Here is a 7,268-nt window from a genome sequence, read left to right on the forward strand (position 1 = left end):
ATGGCAACAAGAGGCATCAATGCCCTCATGGGAAATCTTCGTGCGGAACCAACTTGGTAAAAACTCCTCCAAGGTCACTGGATTTCGTGGCTTTTGAGGGTGGTGCATCTCCACTTTTGCTTTCTTCAAATGCCTAACTGGATTCCTTTTTATGGGTCTTTTTACCATCATCTTCCTTGTTGGTTGTTCCAGTGATTCTTTTTGTGCGCTCCTTTTGTGGCCCCTACGACGAGTCACCAACGTCCAACCTTCATCATCATCAGGTTGATCGTCTTCGACTTTGTTGTTCTCCAGTAATTCTTCATTTTTGATTCCTTTTAAAATGCATAACTCATCTAGGTTGAATGAGCCAAAGGTGATAGAGACTTGGTTCACGCTTGCTTTCTCATCTTCAAGCACGATCTTCTTTTCGCGAGCCAAGTCCATGACTTTGTCCTTGAAGACAAAACACTTTTCCAGAGGGTGGCTCACAAGTCGATGGTATTTGCAGTATTTTGGGTCATTTGTTTTCCCAGCTTTATTTGGTCGCTTCATCTCCGGAAGCTCGATGAGATTTAACTCGAGGAGTTCTTCGAAAATGGCTGGCACATCAGAATCCAGGAATGGGTACTCTTTCTCTTGCATTTCTTTTAGAGTCAGCTTCCCACTTGGCTTATCTTGAAACGAAGTGGATTTCATACTCAGCTTCTTGCTCTCCTTCGTCGTGAACTTCACAAGTGACGTATTGACATTAATAGCCTCTTTGCTTTTAGACTTGGGTACGAACTTGCCCCACTTCCTGACTTCTTGCTTGTCATTCGCTTTGCGAGGTTCATAGATGGGCAGCCTTTCATTTCCAGCGGAGGCCATGCTCAATTCCATGTCATGGGCACGAGTTGATAGTTCTTCAAATGTGCCAGGCTTGATAACTTGCAAGATGTAGCGCAATCCCCAATGTATGCCTTAGATGCACATCTCTATTCCTGAAGCTTCACTAAGCCTGTCTTTGCAGTTGAGGCTTGCATTCCTCCAGCGATTGATAAAGTCGATAACTGGTTCCCCCTTTCGTTGACGAGTATTTGTAAGTTCTATCATACTCACAGTACGTCTCGTACTATTAAAGCGATTGAGGAATTCTTGCTCTAGCTGATCCCAACTATCGATAGATCCAGCCTCGAGGTCTATCTACCAGTCAAAAGCATTTCCTTTTAGCGAGCGGACAAATTGATTGATGAGGTAATCTCCATAAGTCCCAGAATTGTTGCACGTCTCCACGAAGTGAGCCACATGTTGCTTTGGGTTACCTTTACCATCAAACTGTTGAAACTTTGGAGGTTGATAGCCAGAAGGCATCTTTAACATATCGACCCTTGAAGTGTACGGCTTTGCATACGTAAGGGAGGGTTTGGCAGCAACTTCATATTTGTTCTTAATGGTTCCTTCAATGAACTCCTTCAGTTGATCGATTGGAATCATTCCTTCAGATGAAACAGGGATAGCCTTAGTGGATGCTGCCTGTCTTGGAGGAGAGTCACTCTCTAGAACTTCTGGGAGCTTGCCGGGTGCATGGGTGGATTCTTCTTCCATCAAGATTCCCACCCTGTCTGTTAGCTTATCAATTCTAGCCTCTTGATTTTGCATGCATTTGGTCAAGCCAGCGATTGCTTCCGTCAAGTTTGCCAACTGCTCCTCTACGGATGAAGTATTTGTCACCATAGCTTGCATGATTGTCGTGGACGACGGAGAGTAGCATGGATTTTCACACAGATTGATCCTTGATCGGCTCACGCTATGTGGTGTAAGTGGGGAGGATCCATCACTTGAAGCATCATCATCTTTCTTCATAGCAAAGTGCTTGGATCCGGAGAGGTCAAGCAGAGCAAGAGTTTTCTTGATCTTTTCAGCAACATCGCTTCCTCCTTCAGATGCGTTTGTGGAAGATCTTGCTCCTTTTGAGGATGAAGATCCGAAAATAGGGGTTGATGCGGACGACACTTGGGGTGCTTGTTGTCCTAAAGAGCTTGCTTTGCTCCTCGTAACTGGTCCGAAGCTTCCAAAGGTAACGTCGAGGATGCTTTCCACATCAGCATAGAAACTGGAGTTAGCAGCTTTGGTAAAAGTTGAAACGGAGTTGATTTTCTTTGAAGCCATTTCAATGTTCTTGAACTTTGGTGATTGAAAAGTTGAGATGAGAGGAAGAGATTGTCCCACTGGGCGTGCCAGAATTTGTAGACAATAAATTTGCGTCGAGAAAATAAAATCAAGACCGAAAATATTGCAACAATCGTAGTATTTTATTTAAAATATTTGAGTGTTACAATCTCTATGGATCCTCTGATTCTTCTTTTCAATTGTAAATAAATTCAAGGGCCTTTGAGCTTGATCTTGAATCTATGTTTGTTGCCATGAACGATGATCTTGTTCTTGAGCTTGAGCTTGATTGCTTGGACTTGAACTTGATTTGTTCTTCGTTCTTGAGCTTGGAATTGATTTGTTCTTCGTTCTTGAGCTTGAACTTGATTTCTTGAACTTGAACTTGAAGCTTGAAACTTGTGGAGAAATTTGCAGCGTTTGATCCACGAGCTCTTTCTTGCTTCTTGTTATAACTTCTGGTCCCTTTTCTGAGTTATGAAGACCCCTATTTATAGTTGTGGAAGGGAGGAGTCATGATAAGAACAACTCTTTCCGACCAATCAAATTGAAGTGTGACATGGCCGCATTTGATTGGCCAGAACATGTCACTTGCACACGTGGCATGATTTAATTGGCCTTTCAGTGTGACTGGGCATGCCTTGTCATTTTGACACGTGGCATGGTCCTATTGGCTCTTCCGCTTGACTTGGCGCGCCACGTCATTTGACACGTGGCACCAAACTGGTCCTCTAGGAAGATGTCATCTTGGGCTTAATGAAGTGGGCTCATTACTTTAGCCCAATTAAATGGGCTAGCCCAATAGATTAAGACTTATTTATTTAATCCATATATATTGGACTTATATAATTAATTCAATTATATTAGCCCGTAGTATTTATTGGACCAATATATCTTGAATTTAAAATATAGTCCAAATTATTTCTTGGATTTAATTTTAATAAAATTTATATGCCTACAATTTAATCAATAATAAATAATATAAAAATTATTTCCAATAAATTAGAAAAAACTACCGCAAAAGTAGAATTCAGACGCGATATTTTAATTTATCTACTCTTTTTGTGTTGTGGAGAGAAATTTCTTTCTCTTCCAAGCATATAACCATGCATACATTTAGATGCATGATCATATATTGTCTTTCTCTGGAAGTAATAGTCTATAATTATAATGAAGTTACGTGCAGTTGACGGATTCTGAAAGGACTATGTTAATACTATCATGTTAATGCTAAATGTTAGACAATATCTTTTATATATATAATACTTCAATTTTTTTGACGTTTTATTTTTTAAAGAAANGATTGACCACTAACTGGGAGTCACCAAAGACTTGCAATTGCAATTGCTTCATATCAACGGCCATTTCAAGCCCAAGTATTAATGCTTGATATTCAGCAACATTGTTGGAACAGAGTTGTGTCAAGGTGAAGGAGTAGGGCAAGACTTCACCTTGAGGAGTGACAAATACTACGCCAGCCCCGGCTCCCCCACGATGCGCAGCACCATCAAAGTACATCTTCCATGGAGGTTGAACTTCAACCACCATTGCGTCCTCATCAGGTAGTTCATCAGTTAGCTCCCAGTCATCAGGTATCGGATGATCTGCCAAGAAGTCTGCTAATGCTTGTCCTTTTACGGCCTTTTGAGGGATGTACAAAATCTCGAATTGTTGAAATTGGAGGTACCATCTCGCTAGTCGATCACTAAGAACAGGTTTTGACATCACGAACTTGATGGGATTTGCTTTAGAAACGACACGGACAACATGAGCTTGAAAGTAGTGCTTCAACTTTTGAATTGAGAAGACTAGCGCCAAACACAACTTTTCAATTGGCGAATAATTCAACTCGTTAGGTGTCATCATCCTGCTCAAGTAGTAAAGGGAGTTTTCTTTCCCCTCACTATTTTCTTGGGCCAGCAGTGCTCCAACAGACCTTTCTTGTGCCGCAATGTATAGTATCAATGGCTTTCCAGGTATAGGGGCTGCTAAAACTGGAGGCTTCATCAAGTAGGATTTAATGCTCTCAAAGGCATTACTGCATGCTTGGTCCCATTTGAAAGGGACACCTTTTTTCATAAGGCGACTGAATGGTTGACACCTCCCAGCTAGGTTCGAGATGAATCTCCTAAGGTACGCTAACTTTCCTTGCAGACTTTTCAATTTATGGATATCTCGAGGCTCATGCATTTTCAAAATGGCATCCACTTTGTCTTGATCAATTTCGATCCCTCGATGTCGGACAATGAAACCAAGGAACTTTCTAGAAGTAACTCCAAAGGCACATTTCAATGGATTTATCCTTAGTTGGTACCTCCGGAGCAATTCAAATACCATCCTCAAGTCCTTCAAGTGGTCGCCCTTTTCTCTTGATTTCACCACCAAGTCGTCAACATAGCATTCGACATTCTTGTGGAGAAGATCGTCGAAGATATTCTGCATAGCCCTTTGGTAAGTAGCACCAGCGTTCTTCAAGCCAAAAGGCATTACCTTGTAGCAATAAATACCCTTTGGGGTACGGAACGCAGTAAGCTCTTCATCTTTTGGTGCCATGCGTATTTGGTTATAGCCCGACGAACCGTCCATAAATGACATTGCCTCGTACCCAGTAGTAGCATCAATCATCAGCTCTGGAATAGGAAGCGGGAACTCATCTTTCGGACATGCATTATTAAGATCCCTAAAGTCAACGCACACTCGAATCTGGCCATTTTTCTTCCTTACAGGGACAATACTTGAAACCCATGTTGGGTATTTAACTTCACGAATAAAGCCAGCTTTGATGAGTTTGTTAACTTCTGTTTCAATCAAGGGAACCAAGTCCGGCCTAAAATTCCTTTGGGCTTGTTTAACAGGACGAGCACTATTTTTTACTGCAAGGTGATGGACTGCTACTTTTGGGTCCAAGCCAGGCATCTCTTTGTAACTTCAAGCAAAGACATCCCTGAACTCTTTGAGTAACTCAATATAAGTGCTCTCTTCATCAGCTTCAAGTAAAGCACTTAGGTAGGTAGGTCTTGGTTCTTCATCGGTGCCAAGGTTAACTTCTTTTAGGGCATCAACTGTCGTCTTTACTCCTTCTTCAAGTTCAGGCAGAGCATCTTTCTCATCTTCATCTTCATGAGGGTCCCCATCATTGAAGGATATGTGACAACACGGCGAAACATCCTCCAATTCCGCATTATCTTCCATTGAAGATGGAATGCCATTCTCGACTTATACAGTAACATGATACGAAGAACCCACACTTTCTTCGAAGAACCCACACTTTCTTCGTCTTCATCACGTTCCTTAGTATAGACCACAGTATATGGCTTTACCTTTAGTACTTCTTTACACGAAACCACAAGTTTTGTTTGTCGCCTCATTCTAGAAGGAACCAAACTTTGGAAATCCTTAGAGATCTCTTGGATTTTGGGTGAAGCGGGTGTTCTTATGCTTTGAAAATTTCTCCGGAACTTGTTCCCCTTCTTTAGTGGACCCAATCTTTCAAACACGGAGGTCCTCGCAGGTGATCTTCCAAGTCGATCAAAGACAGAAGGCTTGTTAGAAGCGGCTGATTCATCTTCTACAGTGATATAATTGCTGCTCGCCCTTCTTATTGAAATGCGCACTGGTGACGGTTAATTGTATCCTAAACCTTCACGTGGTTGCCTCGGTGCAGCTTCTAATGGGAGCTTCCCTAACTTTGATGGCTCTTTGGGATTGTATCCAGATTTTGCAAATAGCTTGTAAGCGTTAGGGTCAAAACCTTCATCTGTTCGCTTTGTAGGGAGTGCCACATTCTGCAAACGATTTTGGGCTACAAACCCTGCAAGCGGCATTGAGGACGACTTTACTGCCTCAATTCGTTTGACCGGAAGAGTTAACTCTTTTGGCATGTTGGTTTGGATATTATATGATTTGCCCACGTCTTTCTTCCTTTTAGGGACATATTGGAGTGCGGGACTTACTTTCTTTCCATAGGACAGAATACTCCCTTTATGAGATTTATTCACGTTGGCAGATACCTCCTTTGTAACAGCTTTGGCTTTACCAATAGTCACCTCAGCTCTTTTAGTTATGGGTTCGTCATTCTTGCTTTTCATACCATCATCAGCTTTCAGCTCCTTCACAATGCGGTTCTTCAAGTAGAACTTTGCATCGGCGAAGTGTGACTCAGCCTCGGTGAATGGCTCATCATCAGCAACTATCGTCTTCTCGACTTTACCCTCGTAGTATTTTAAACATTGATGGTAGGTAGATGGAACAACTTTATTCTCATGTATCCAAGGCCTCCCAAGCAAAACATTGTATGAAGTCTTCGCGTCGATCACATGCAGCCATGCACTTGATTGCATATCTTCAACAGTGATTCCCAGCCTGATCGCGCCTATGGCACTTTGCCCCCCTTGGTTGAATCCTTGGATCATCACACGACTTTCTGAGAGTTCGTTCATGGGAATACCAAGTTTTTTCATAGTGTGGATTGGCAAAATGTTCACTGAGGATCCTCCATCAACCAAAATTCGATTTACCCTTTCATCGCGCATATAGCCAACCAGGTACAATGGGCGGTTATGAGGAGTGTCACCTAGCAAAAGATCATCATTTGTGAACGTGACCTTTTCCTCACAAGCATTAACTTCTTGAGGAGTGGACTCGATAGGCTTTTCCGAAGATGGTGCCAACGGTAGGTCATCACTCTTTTCTTCCCCTTTGTCAGCGTGGCAACAAGAGGCATCAATGCCCTCTTGGGAAATCTTCGTGCCGAACCTACTTGGTAAAAACTCCTCCAAGGTCACTGGATTTCGTGGCTTTTGAGGGTGGTGCATCTCCACTTTTGCTTTCTTCAAATGCCTAACTGGATTCCTTTTTATGGGTCTTTTTACCATCATCTTCCTTGTTGGTTGTTCCAGTGATTCTTTTTGTGCGCTCCTTTTGTGGCCCCTACGACGAGTCACCAACGTCCAACCTTCATCATCATCAGGTTGATCGTCTTCGACTTTGTTGTTCTCCAGTAATTCTTCATTTTTGATTCCTTTTAAAATGCATAACTCATCTAGGTTGAATGAGCCAAAGGTGATAGAGACTTGGTTCACGCTTGCTTTCTCATCTTCAAGTCACGATCTTCTTTTTCGCGAGCCAGTCCATGACTT

Source organism: Nicotiana attenuata, unplaced genomic scaffold (assembly GCF_001879085.1).
Source record: "Nicotiana attenuata strain UT unplaced genomic scaffold, NIATTr2, whole genome shotgun sequence".
In the NCBI taxonomy this organism is placed as follows: Eukaryota; Viridiplantae; Streptophyta; class Magnoliopsida; order Solanales; family Solanaceae; genus Nicotiana; species Nicotiana attenuata.